Here is a 14,922-nt window from a genome sequence, read left to right as displayed (position 1 = left end):
CGATACCATTGGATCATAGATGCGTTGAATGATAAGTTACTGGAACTTGAGAAGGTTCACACTGATGACAATGATTCTGATATGTTGACAAAGACACTACCATGAGAGAAGCTTGAAATTTGTTGTTCGATCACCGGGATGACGATTCCCTCCACATAGTCGGAAAGGGGGAGATTTGTTGGGTTATTTCCTTCCATGTGGAGGAAAGCCCAAGTGGGATTTATTAAAAGCCCAAAACCTAGCCCTTTAGTGTGATAACCTAAAGGAAGTTACAAAAAGAGAGGGGAGAAGGGAGAAGGGAGAAGCCGTCACTTCTAAAAAAGAAAGAGAGAAAAACGTGATTTTTCTCATGCTGCCCAAATTTCATCAAGACTCCGATCCCGCTTCATCTATGGTCTCATCGAACTGAAATTTGGAGAAGAGGTTCACAACTTAAGGAGCTACAGTATGAACGGTGGGGATCAGATTTTGAGCTCGAGAGTTAGGATTTTTGCCCATAAACAGTAACTGCGATTTTGGTATATTCTCTCTAACTCTCTTTGTATTTATCAAAATTGTTGATATCTTGATAAGATATATTTGTAACCTCTAATTGCGATTAGAGAAGACTTAGTGTACCCATTATTTGGTTGATAATGGACGTTTCAACTGGATTAGGTCCCGTGGTTTTTCTTCCTCACACTTGGGAAGTTGTCCACATAAAAAATTGCTTGTGTTCTTGTAGTTTGGTGTGATTGATTATTTTTATTATTATTTCTAGCATGTATAAAAGTAAAGATACACTATATTTGCTTGCATATAGAGAGAAGAATTTTTTTGTTGTGGTTGTTTGTTAATATCTCTCCCAACACATTGTTATATTAGTAATATTATTTTATGTCTTAAGGGTATTCAAATTATTAGAATTTGAAAAATTTATATTGGAAAATTCAAATTTTAATCTTAAAAGAAGATGAGAAAAGATACAAGATGGGAGAAAGATAATTTGGTATATATTGTGTAAGTCAAATCAAAATAGACTCAAAAAGTAATATTGTTTAATGCATATTTTGTGATAAGGTAGTTTTGTGAAAATGACACCGACAAGGGGTTTTTTTTTAATTGATATGAAACGCCATTATCATACTAGTCACCATAGATTTGTAAATAATTGTAAAGAAAATGACTCATTATAAGGGCGTTTTGAATAGTTTAGAAGTTGTCATAGGGTTGTTTTAAAATAATTATAAAAAATTATATAAATGATTTAAGTAGTGTAAAAACTAGATTAAGAAAAGAGATTCCCCTTTCCCTTATTAGATACACACACGGATATTTTCTTTCCCTTAATCTAATAGAAGAAAAAGCTCTTCATCAGGCGAATTATTGGTAAAGAATTCATGTACCCGACCCCACCTAATGGGATTTAAGACCCGTTGTTGTACCTTTAGAAAAGAAAATGCAAAAAATTCATACCGTTCAGTGTACTAACTTTATTAGGGATCACTTTTTTTTTTTTTAATAGCTCGGGGACTCTAGCCACCATCACGCCACTTTAGACACTATGGTACGACACCAAATCCCGCCCGGGGAGTAAAAGTCACCCTCCCATTGACGCACCCCTGATAATTCACGGGCGTAATGTCTCAAGGACGAATCGAACCCATGACTTTGGGGTCACCAAAGTTACGAGTCACCCCTACCACTTGAACCGATCCAGTTGGACTTATTAGGGATAACTCTTAACATGTAAGATAGTTGAATTTAGCATATAGGTGCAGGGGTCCCCCATACATCAAGGTCAACTTTGTTGCCTCTACACATATATTTTTTAAGATGGAATTTAAAAATAATAATACATGATTTATAATTACCTCAAAAAATTAAAAACCTGCTATTTAATAAATATGCACAAAGTCAAATTGCTTAATAAACATTTCGCCCTTCAATTAATCATCACAAAACAAATCCCTGCGAATCCAACGCATGATGGAGATTTTATTTTACGTGGCTCCATCCCCATCATTTTCATTTCTATATATTTGGGATTATGATGCTGCTGATGATGCAATGATGGAAGCAATGGAACCCAATTAAAATGGTGTGCTTTCATTGTGTTTGTAGAATTCTAGCTGTTGCTCTCACAGAGTTCAAACCCAAAATGATGAATTAATGCATTTAAAAGTTGTGGGCCAAATCACATTCAAATCAACTTCTACTGCTCTCTCAAATTTCGCACTCATTGACTTCATCAATTCCATCTGTAATCAATTGAGGACCTGCAGGGATGGGTAGCTTGCCATGTTTCAAAGTATAATCATTTTCTTGAGTAAAAATATATCAACCGTGGACCGTTCATAAATTATGGGATAAATTAATTGTACTATAAAGTTTCTTTCAATTGTATTTTGTTGTTTTTTATATTTTAATTTGTCACTATTTAATGTTCATATTAAGACTAATCCGAGTTTTGAATAGAAATCTCGTTAAAATTGAAATTAAGACCATAAAGATCAAAGTGTCACAATTAAACTCCAAGGCACGAAGTGTAATTTAAATTTTAAAAACTTTAGGAGTCCGTTTGCACTAAAAATTTTGTTCAAGGGGAAAAAAAAAGAAAATAAAAAAATTCTATTATATTTGCTCGCTATTAATCAAATACTAACAAATATAAAAATTTGTAAAATTAATTTTTTTTCATTAATTTGATATACCTTTTACTCTCTCTCTCTCTCTTAAATGATAACTACATATGAAAAGTGAATTTCTTTCCTTGAATTTGGAAGAATGAATTTCGGTTCTTAGAGTTCAATTTGCATGAATTTAGAGAGAACATAATATAAAATTGTATTGATATCACGTTTGAGAGTATGGATTTTAGACGTTGATTTTAAATTTCGATAAATTTGAACACATTTTAATACAATTTTATATTATATCTTATCTAAATCCAATACAAATCTAAATTTAAAATCTTTCCAAACATAGGATGTGTTTCTTTCAAATCTGCATAAATATTTCATATCTAAACTCTAAAACCATGCTTCTAATGTTATTTCAAGTTTCAAATAAGATCGTAATATAATTTTTCCTAAATTATAAGGAAACTATATACTTATATCCATTATTATGTACTTAACAAGAGATCGAGTGACAAAAAAAAAAAGTTATGGGGTTAATCCCATCTTCTCCATTTGGCCTAAATTGGTTTGGATTTATTTAGACCCAATAAGCACATACACCTAAATGGCTCCCTCTCACTTCCTCTAGAGAATTAATGAATTGTAGTAGGCTGATAATTTGAATAGACTCCAATTTCCACGCTTGCATGATCATCCTTATCTATGGGTTTGCAAATTTAGTGCAAAGTGTTAGAGAACTCATCCTCAAAACCTAGGTGTTAAGGAGAGAGAATTAAGAGAATCTTATACTGGTTTTGGAACTGCTCATAGAGACGATGTGGGACTAGACGAACATTAATACTCCCCTTCGAGCCCATGGGGGGAAATGAGGCGAGGAGAAGTCCAGGCCACGCAGGAGCTAAGCAGTCCCAGACCCTGCTCTGATACCATGTTAGAGAACTCATCCTCAAAACCTAATTTTTAAGGAGAGAGAGCTAAGAGGATCTTATACTGGCTTTGGAACTGCTCACAGAGACGATGTGGGATTGGACGAACATTAATACAAAGTAATGAAGGGTTGACCCATTCACATTACATTTGCAACTTATTAAACTGATGGTTAGCCGTTTTTTATGGTTGAATCAATTAATTGTCTTCGAATTTCTACATTACTTAACAAGAACATTTGGGAAAGAGTTTACACTGTACTCTACTTACAAGTTTGATTCACACTTCTTGAAACATGTATTCAATTTAAATTTATATGAATTTAACAAAATATAATATTAAATTATATTAATTTTTATTTATATTTATTTAAATTTAAAATCAAAACTCGAAATTCATACTCTCAAAATGTAATATTCATGAATGAATTTAATTAGGGTGAGTTTGCCTCCCTCTCTTTTTTACCTCAACTTCTCATTTTAAAAGTAGAATTTAGGTTGTGTGTTTGGTAAATAACTTTTTCAATTTTTAAAAGTTAGCTTTTAGGTTTTTTGGTCAACTTTTAAAAGTTACATATTTAAAATTTTATCACATGCGTGTAATATTTATTAATTTACATTAATATAGAAAGCCAATTAAAAATTTCCTTTTATGTGCATCTATTGAGATGCTCATCGAACAAGAGAAAAACCCATATTCTTCCAACTTATACCTTTTCTTATCTTATTTTGTCTTTCTCGTGTTTCTTGTAGGAGTTGCCTTTTTCTTGCTCTACATATTGGCTTCTCTTTTCAAGGGATCTTGGGGTTCAAGGTTCCTTTGGTCTCTTGAGATCGAAGATAGGACCCCACATGTACTCTGATGGACCCCACTATTTGAAGTGATTTCATTGGATGTAAAAGCCTGATGAGAGGACCGCATTGGTCCTCCCGGAGGACCTAATTTATTCTCTTGTAGAGGTAATGCGATTCATAGAAGCAAGAAAGAGATTTGTTAATGGAAGTTCTCACCTACTTATATTTGACACTAAAATATAATAAGTATCTTTTAGAGTGGGCTAGAGTATAGGCTTTAGGCTTTTCTATACACACATACACTACCTTGGGTTGACACCATATTTTGTTGAAGTGCCAATTCATAAAAAAGCACGAGGTCGAAGCCCAAACTCACCTACTCGCTTCCTTCATCCTCGACATTTATGCTTATTTTCAGCCATCTCAGGTTGCTTGGGTGTAGACACCCAGTGAATAAAAATGCTAGCTTTGAACACAAGCCTAAACAAGATTAAATTCTAACAAGTTAGAACCATTAATTCCCCATGGGCATAGCGCAGTAGAAAGGCATCAACACGTAAGAAGGAGCATCAGGGGTTCAATTCCAGGTAGATACACTCACGGAGCCAGCGGTACCTGTGGATGGTGAGAATTTACTCTATGAGCTAGCGGAGACTGCGGATGATGAGACTTCGCTCTGTGAGCCAGCGGGGACCGTGGATGGTAATGGAGATATGTCCCGAGGGTCGGGTTGACCGAACGTCCAACTGATGCGCGGAAGCCGTATCCGCATTTCGGAGTTTACCTGATCAGCGAGACCTAGGGAGATGACGCTGATCTGTAGGTTAGGTGCTGCCAGGGGGTCTGAAGGGCTTGTTGGTGGCTGGAGTTCTTATGTAATCAAAAAAAAAAAAAAAGATAGAACCACTAACTTTAATGATAAAAACACCCAAAGAACTATTTAAATTCCAACAAAGACTCCAAATAAGAAAAAAAAAAAAACTGAATAATGACCCAAACAAATATTAAAGATTCAATACAAGACTTTAGAAAGAACAATCTAAACTAAATAATTCAAACCAAAATAAAATTTCAACCACAACTTTTTATTAAACAAATAAACTAAAGAAAGGGAGTAGAAGAGAGAGAAAGATTCAATCTAAAACTAATTAACAATATTTAAATAACAAGAAAATCAAACTAACTTTTTAATAATGAAAATAGATCTAGCAATTATTTAAGATTCAAATAAAAAATAAGGAGAAAGAGAGAGAGAGAGAGAGAGAGAGAGAGAGAGAGAGAGAGAGAGAGAGAGAAGATAAGCCGTGTGAATTAGGGAGGTCCTCTGCGCATAGCTCCCTAAGGAAAAAAAAAAGCTTCCAAACCTACTCTCTAAAGCTGCTGATACCTAAGAGAAAAACTACCCGAAACCTAATATCCTCCTGCTCCTATTCAATGCCCTCAAAAGCCTAATACCTAAGAGAAAAACTACCCAAGACCTAATATCCTCCTGCTCCTATTCAATGCCCTCAAAAGCCAAACCTAAAAAGCCTGCCTTTTTTTCATCCTGCGCACGGCTTGCCAGCGCCCAAAAGACCTTCACACATGCGCATGGGCTAACTCACATAGTCCCATCACTGAGCCCGCATGCCCCACTTCAGTTTGAAGCCTTTATTCAAAGCCCACACACACGATCACGGCTTCTTCATGCATTTGGCCAGCCCATTCACGGTGGAAGCCCAGCTCATATTCACGGTAAGCCCCTCCACGAGACCCATTAAACATGCATGGCTTCTTCGCATTCACCCGCACGATACTTCCACATGCATGACCGTCAACCCCTCCTTCACACACGTACATCGACATAATATGCTTAGCTCTCGGATTCATTCACAAACACACACGACTCACACAAACACGACTCAGCTTCCGAAAATTATCTTTGACGCGTAATCTCATTTAATGATCACGTACACGACATCTCTTCATGCTCGCGACCCACATACATTCTAATTTCAAATTTAATGTCCAAAAATTATCCTACAATAATAAAACACGAGTGTCTGCAAATTTTCGGCAACGAATAGGATAATTATCTTAAAATTATCGTGTGAGCTCGATGATTAAAATATTAGACATAATCAGGCATTTAATTAAAATTATGATCTTTAATGCATGAATTGAAATGTCTGATTACGCAACTTTGACGCTTAATCAATTACACTGACTAATTTTTTCAATTAATGCCATTTTAAAATTTTATTTCATTAAGGGTAACATTTTTTTTCATATAATTAACGGTTAACTAACGACTAACTAGCAGAAGGTTCATTTTGTGAATAAATTTAAATATCATGGATTTTTTGTTAAGTTTTTTTTAAAATAAAAATAATAATAATAATAATAATAAAAAGAATCAAAGAATGGGTGTCATATTCAGGAAAAAAAAAGGGGGGGGGGTGTCGCTGGATTTTACCCTTCATATAAAAAAGTTTGGGAAAATATTTATTCATAAATTCTTTTTGAAGTGAGGATAAACTAATGCAACGATTTAAAACCTAACATAACTTTATTCATAAATACTTTTTCAAATAGTTGCATTTCACATAACTTTGTTTCTTGAAATACTAATATGGTTTTTTGTTAGGTCAAGGGATAACATCTTATTTTTAGATTTTGGATAGGTGCTCGTTTTAATTTATTGGAGTCAAACTTTTCCACAATCATTTAAAATCCAAAATTTTGATTGATTATTTAATCAAATACAACCTAGATAATTAAATAGCCTAAAGAAATAATATCTCCTAAAATTTTAAAAAATTTTAAAATATAGTTCATACTTGTTGGATTTGAAAACCTAAATTGTCTAATCACATTACGTTTTACACCACCAATTAAATTTTTAGATTTTGACTGAACTCTTTACAATTATTTTTTGAAAATTTTAGACATTTTTTTTTTGAAGTTTTAAAGCTCTTAAATGTAATTAAGCTCTTAAATGTAATTAAGTTGTAAATGAAATAAGATGAATATAATAAAATAAAAGTAATTTAAATTTTTACCTGAAGTTAAATGATAATTTTACTGGAGTAAAAATAAATAAATATAAAGATAATAAAATAAAGTAAGCACTTTGAAAATATAAAGCATTAAAATATAATAAAATAAGAAAATAAATTTCCCACCTTTAAAGCCCGGAATTCTCAATTCACTGTTGCTAACAATGGGAATAAATTTTATAAATTTCCCACCTTTAAAGCCCGGAATTCTCAATTCACTGTTGCTAACAATGGGAATAAATTTTTATTTGGAGTATGTGGTAAATATGTTTGAGTTTTTACATTAAAGGAATCTCGATGATAAGGTTAAAAAGAATAACACATTCATAAATTAATATTGTTGCCTTGAGAAAGTTCTACTTCAATTTCTTAATATGTAGATCATACACTGAATTATGTTATACATTACCTCAAAATATACATACATGATCATATATTTATATACACATGAAGATCTATAAAAAAACAACGCTAGCTATCTCCTGGCTAATTAGTGGATGACCCTCTTCTTTCTAACCATAGCTGTCCCTAGGTAATTTTTGTAAAAATGAACAAAGACTGAGGAAGGTGGGGATAAAAGAACATGTTCCCTGGGAATCGCAACATGAGGACCAATTTGTTGGGAGAGATATCAACAAACAATCACAGCGAAATAATTCTTCTCCCTTTATACAAGCAAATATAGTGTATCTTTACTTTTATACATGCTGAAAATAATAAGAAAAATAATCAATCACACCAAGCCACAAGAACACAAACAATTTTTTACATGGAAAACTTCCCCAATGTGAGGAAGAAAAACCATGGGACCTAGTCCGGTTGAAACTCCACTATCAACCAAATAATAGGTACACAAAGCCTTTTCTAATTACAATTAGAGGCTACAAATATGTCTCATCAAAATATCATCAATCTTGGCAAATACAAAGAGAATTGGAGACAATATACCAAAATTGTGGTTACTCTTCATGGGCACAAACCCCAACTCCCAAGCTTAAAATCCAATCTCCACCGTTCAGATTGTAGCTCCTTGAGTCGTGAACCTCTTCTCCAAATTTCAGTGCGATCGGATCACGAACAAATCGGGATTGGAGTCATAATGAAATCTGGGCAATATGAGAAAAAAAACCACGTTTTTCTCTCTTTCTTTTGAAAAGTTGGCACTCCTCCCCTCTCCGCTCTCCTTTTATGACTTCCTTTAAGTTATCACACTAAAGGGCTTGGCTTTGGGCTTGGCTTTGGGCTTTAATAAAATCCACATGGGCTTTCCTCCATATGGAATGAAATAGCCTAACAAATCTCCCCTTTTCCGACTATGTGGAGGGAATCGCCATCATGACAACCGAACAACAAACTCCAAGATTCTCCCTTGGTAGTGCCTTTGTCAACATATAAGAACCATTATCATCAGTGTGAACATTCTCAAGTTCTAGTAACTTATCGCTCAATGCATATCTGATCCAATGGTATCATACATCAATGTGCTTCGATCTTGCATGGAAACTAGAATTCTTAGCAAGATGAATAACACTCTGGCTATCACAAAATAACGCATACCTCTACTGCTTGAAACTAAGTTCTCTCAAGAACTTATTTGCCCATAGCAACTCTTTAGTCACTTCCGTTGCTGCAATGAACTATGCGTCTGTCCTAGAGAGACTAATACACTTCTGAAGTCTCGATTGACAAGCTACAACCCCACCTACAAAAGTGATTAGATAACCCGAAGTAGACTTATGAGTATCTACATCCCTTGTCATATCTGCATCTACGTATCCAACTAACAATGGTTATCAATTTCCCAAACCAAGTCTCAAATTGGAAGTGTCTCAAAGATTCCTCATGATCCATATCACTGCATTTCAATGCTCTCTTCCCAAATTTGACAAGAATCAGCTAACTACACCAACTGCATAGGCTATATCTAGTTTTGTGCAAACCATTGCATACATCAAACTTCCTACTACTGAGACGTAAGGAACTCTTTCCATGTCTTCCTTTTTCTTATCTGTAGAAGGACATTCCTTTGTACTCAATCTAAATTGGGTAGCAAGAGAAGAGCTAACCACTTTAGCGTTGTCTATATTGAACCTCTAAAGAACTTTCTCAATGTACTCCTCCTGTGACAAATATAACTTCTTGGCACTCCTGTCACAACTGATTCTTATGCCAAGAATTTTCTTTTCTGGACCCAAATCCTTCATATCAAATGACTTACTCAATTTCTTCTTCAACTGGTCAATCCTTGAAGCATTCCTACCAACAATTAGCATGTCATCCATAAAAATATAAAATCATCATCAGGGAATTTTTTAACAAATACATAGTGATATGAAGTTATCTTCTTGTAGCCTTGCCCCCCCATAACAGACTCAAACTTCTTATACCACTGTCTTAGTGCTTGTTTCAAACCATATAGGCTTTTCTTCAACTTGCACACATAATCCTCTTTCCCTTTCACTCTAAAACCCTCTAACTACTTTATATAAATCTCTTCCTCCAAATCACCATGAAGGAAGACAATTTTCACATCCATCTTCTTAACTTCCAAGTCAAGACTAGATGCTAAGTCGAGTACTATACGGATCGATGACATCTTTACAATTGGAGAGAAGATCTCATCAAAGTCAATGCCTTTTCTCTGACCAAACCCTTTTACAACCAATCTAGCTTTGTACCATGCTCGTGAAGAGAACTCATTTGGTTTCTTCTTGTAAATCCACTTGTTCCCCAAAGTTTTTTTTCCTTTAGGTAGCTTCACTAACTCAAAGGTATGATTATCATGCAATAACTGCATCTCATCATGCATGGCCTCAACCCACTCTGTTTTGAGTTTATCTTCCATGGCTTCTGCAAAACACTAGCGCTCTCCCCTATCAGTCAATAAAAAATATTGTTCTGCTGAATACCGAGTGGAAGGATGTTGGTATCTGGCTACCTCCTAGATGGAATCTCTGGTGGAATCTCTGGCATCGTCAAATGCTCTTAATTATCAACATCTCCCTAAACTTGTAAGGGAACATCCACATCACCACTACCCTGGTGGTCATCTTGAACACCATTCTTAACCTGAGAATGAAAATTCTTCAAAGGAATTGGATCCACATTAGCCACACCGTCACCCTGCTAAGACATAAATTTTTCTACCTTCTCAATATCCTGAATCGTCTGATCTTCTAAAAACATGACATCTCTGCTTTTCGCAATTTTCTTCTCAATTGGACCATAAAGCTTGTATCCAAACTCATCTTGACCGTAGCCAAGGAATATACACTGTCGCATTTTCTCATCAAGTTTGGACCTTTCATCTTTTGGAATATACACAAATGCCTTACACCCAAAAATATGTAGGTGATTATAGGAAACAACGACCTGTCCAAACCCGGTCTAGCATATCAAACTGTAGTGGAACACAAGGTGTAAGATTCAACACATGAACAACAGTACTCAATGCCTCCCTCCAAAAGGATTTTGGAAAATGGGCTTGTGAAAGCAAACATCTCACTCTTTTTACCGGTGTTCTATTCATCCTTTCGCTATGCCATTCAACTGAGGAGTTTTCGAAATTGTCTTTTGATGTTGAATACCCTGCTATCTGCAATACTCATCAAATGGACCAGAATACTCCCCACCTTTATCAATTCGGATCCATCTCAGTTTCTTCCCAGTCTATCTCTCAATTAGGGCTTGAAATTGCTTGAACTCAGCCAACACTTGGTCTTTTGACTTCAAGGTATATACCCACAACTTCCTTGAATGATCATCTATGAAGGTCACAAAGTATCTAGAGCCACCAAGTGTTCTCATCTTCATAAGGCCACACACATCTGAATGTACCAAATCCAGTATCTCTGACTTTCTCGAATGAGGGGAATTCTTGAAGGAAACTCTGCTCTGCTTTCCTGACAAACAATGAGTATCCCTTTTAAGAAGTGTACTTTTCAATCCACATAGTAGACTTTTCTTCCACAATAAAGCTAATCATTTCTTACTCATGCGATCCAGTCTTGTAGAGACCCGATGAATTATATTAATTAAATAATAAAGGAAAGGAATGAAAAAAAGGAACTCTATAGGGTCTCATCGACGAACGCAACGCATTTGTCGACGAACAAGCTTCTTGGGCTCGTCGACGGGGAAACGTGTCTCGTCGACGAGAAGATACCGAGGGGTTATTTTCAAGCCCTGAATTTTGTCAATGAAAGTAGGGTGTTCGTCGACGAACTCCCTCCTTGACCTTGTCAATGAGGTGATGTGTCTCATCGACAAAGGTCAGTGTATAAGTATGCTAAAATTGGAATTTTCAACAGAAAATCACGTGCAATAACTTTCTCTCTCTAGGTTTTCGTCCCCTCCCCCTTCTCTCTAAGATTCCGAGCCGTTTCTTCATCGGATTGATGATCCGAGACCACCCCGACACTCCTAGGAAAGTTCTCTTCAAATATGCTAGAGTTGATCGCTTGTGGGGTCAACTTGGATTTCATCACAAATTTAGGGTAAGGCCTTTTATTCAATATTTGGCATTCCTACAGTTGTAGAAAATGTAATATTTGAAGAAATACTGAATTTCTATTCTGGGAGATGTTGTTTATAGGGTGTTGAATGGGGAACCCTGTGGGTGTTTGACCAGTCATATTAGGGGCTTCCTAGTAGTCAGGTAAGGTAAATATGCTATGCCATTTAAAATAGAGATTTTTATCCGTGAGATATAGTGTATGTTATAGTATATGTTTATGGGTTTTTTAGAATAGAAAATTATACAATTTTACGGATCATATTTAATGAGTTTTAATTATTGTGTGGCATGAGAATATTAATATAGTACAAAATTCTACACAGCTTTTACAAAACTACGATTATGTAGTTTCTACATAATTATAATATATACTTTATACAATTTATTACAAAGCTACGGCTATACAGTACTTACATTGTAGTATATACGTGTATACGAAAAAATATTTCTATAGTATTTTCAGATTCATGATTTACAGTATATACAGACAAGAAAATGTTTTTACAATTTTCATAGCACCATGATTATACTGTTTTACAGTATATAGTTATATAAAGGGGAAAAATAGCTTGTAAATTAGGTTGTTACAATTTGGTATCAGAGCCTAGGTTGTTAGGTTCTATAGACTTTAGAGTGCAGCGGAAGTAATACCAGAGTATAAGAAAGGATTTGAGGTTTGTTCTATGGTTTGGGAATAGGATTTCCGTGGTGGTTTCTATGTCTTTTCTGGGGTGACGATTTCAGGAAAGCAATAGTAAACTATTGTCAGGTCGTGTGTCTAGGTTGCAGAATTGGATTTTGAATTAAGATCAGAAAGGGTAGTTAATTGTGAATATGGGATTTCAGTTGAATGAAATAGATTAGGTTTATACGGGGGATAGGGTTTCAAAATATGTTCTCTGTTTTTCAAGATGGATCCAGGAAGCAAAGGTACGAATGCTGGGAGAAATCAAGCAGGACCTTCCAGTATGGGAGGTGGAGATACTGAGGTAGTATTGCGCAGCGTTACCCAGCAGGTAATGGATGAGATGGCCAAGAATTTAGGGGAGTGTAGATGCATGATCGAGCAGTTTACGCGGATGAAGCCCCCATCTTTTGCTAGGGGAGCTGACCCGATTATGGTTGAAAATTGGGTCCAAGACATTGAGGATATGTTGGCAGTGCTTCCATGTACAGACGAATAGAAGGTGGTATTTTCGATATTCAAAATGACAGGAGAGGCAAAACTTTGGTGGAGATTAGCGCGACTAATTGAGAATCAGAGGCCGGATCTAGTTTTGATGACGTGGAATCGATTCAAGGAGCTATTCTTCAAGCGATATTTCCTTACTATCGTTCGGAGCGCAAAGGCAGAATAGTTTATACATTTAGCTCAGAGGCAGATGACAGTATCACAGTACGCAACTCGATTTATTGAGTTGTCTTGGTTTGCCTCGCATTTGGCACCAAATGAAGAGAAAAAGGCAAGAAAGTTTGAAGAAGGGTTGAGGCATAACTTGTTTGAGCAGGTTATTGGTTTTCGAGCTCAGACATTTACGGAAGTCATGGATAGGGCTGTGGTTATTGAGAATGGCATGCAAAGAGGTATCACAGCTCAGAGTTAGAGAAAAAGGCCCGCGCCTCAGGATTTATAGGCAAGTTTCAATCAAGGCCCATGGAGAGGAGACTGCTATAGGGGAGGTCAGAGACAGACGACAAAACCTTGTGAGAATCAGGGTATGCATACCTACCCGGTGTGTCAGACATGCGAGAGACGTCATTTGGGAGAGTGTCGGGTAGGGAGAGATGTTTACTATCATTGTGGGAGACTTGACCACATGGTACAAGCATGCCCAAGACCGCCGATCCAAGTCCTAGCTCCCAGACCCTATCGGGGAGGTTAGCCTCGGCAAGGGTTTACGCTTTAACGCCAAGTGACGCTAAGACTACAGCAGATGTAGTGGCAGGTACTTTTACTGTTTTACCATATCAAGTTATTGCTTTATTTGATTCAGGTGCTACTAATTCCTTTGTCTCTACAACCTATGTCAAATTGTCTAAAAATGAGACCTAGTTATTAGATATGGAATTGTCAATAGCTACACCGTCAGGGTCAGTGATGAGGTGTTGAAGAGTACTCAGGGGTTTTCCAATATAAATTCAGGGGAGAGTATTACCAGCTAACCTAGTCGTATTAGATATGTATGAGTTTGATGTAATACTAGGTATGGATTGGTTGGCAGCTAATCATGCCAGTATTGATTGTCATTAGAAAGAAATAATTTTTAAACCCCTTGGTGAACAAGAATTTAGATTTGTTGGTTCATGTGTTTGTGCTTCGTCCCTGCTAGTGTCAGCCATGCATGCAAATAAACTGCTCTTGGACAGAAGTCAAGGGTTTATGGCTTTTGTTAACGAGGTGTCAGAAAAATGAATCGAAACTTGACAGTACACCAGTGGTATGGGAATTTTCGGATATTTTTCCAGAAGAGCTACCTGGGTTGCCTCCCAATCGTGAGGTAGATTTTGTTATAGATTTACCTCCGGGGACAATGCTGATCTCTAGGGTTCCTTACCGTATGGCTCCAGGTAAATTAGGAGAATTAAAGGATCAGTTGCAAGAGTTGCTAGATAAGGGATTTATACGACCTAGTGTATCTCCATGGGGAGCTCTAATATTGTTTGTAAAGAAGAAAGACAGGTCTATAAGGATGTGTATTGATTATAGGGAGATAAACAAGGTAACTAAAAAGAACAAATATCCTCTACCCCGTATAGATGATTTGTTTGATCAGCTCCAGGGTACATGAATGTATTCCAAGATTGACCTCAGATCAAGCTATCATCAGGTGAAGGTAAAAGCATAAGATGTCTCAAAGATATCCTTCAGGACCAAGTATGGGCACTATGAATTCCTTATTATGTCATTTAGTCTGACGAATGCCCCAACTATATTCATGGACTTGATGAATAAAGTCTTTCACTAGTATTTAGACCAGTTTTTTGTGGTTTTCATTGATGATATACTAGTCTACTCGAGGATTTTT

The sequence above is a fragment of the Malania oleifera genome, chromosome 6 (assembly GCF_029873635.1).
Source record: "Malania oleifera isolate guangnan ecotype guangnan chromosome 6, ASM2987363v1, whole genome shotgun sequence".
NCBI classification, from domain to species: domain Eukaryota; kingdom Viridiplantae; phylum Streptophyta; class Magnoliopsida; order Santalales; family Ximeniaceae; genus Malania; species Malania oleifera.
The sequence above is the reverse complement of the archived record's forward strand: the minus strand, read 5'-3'. Positions refer to the sequence as shown.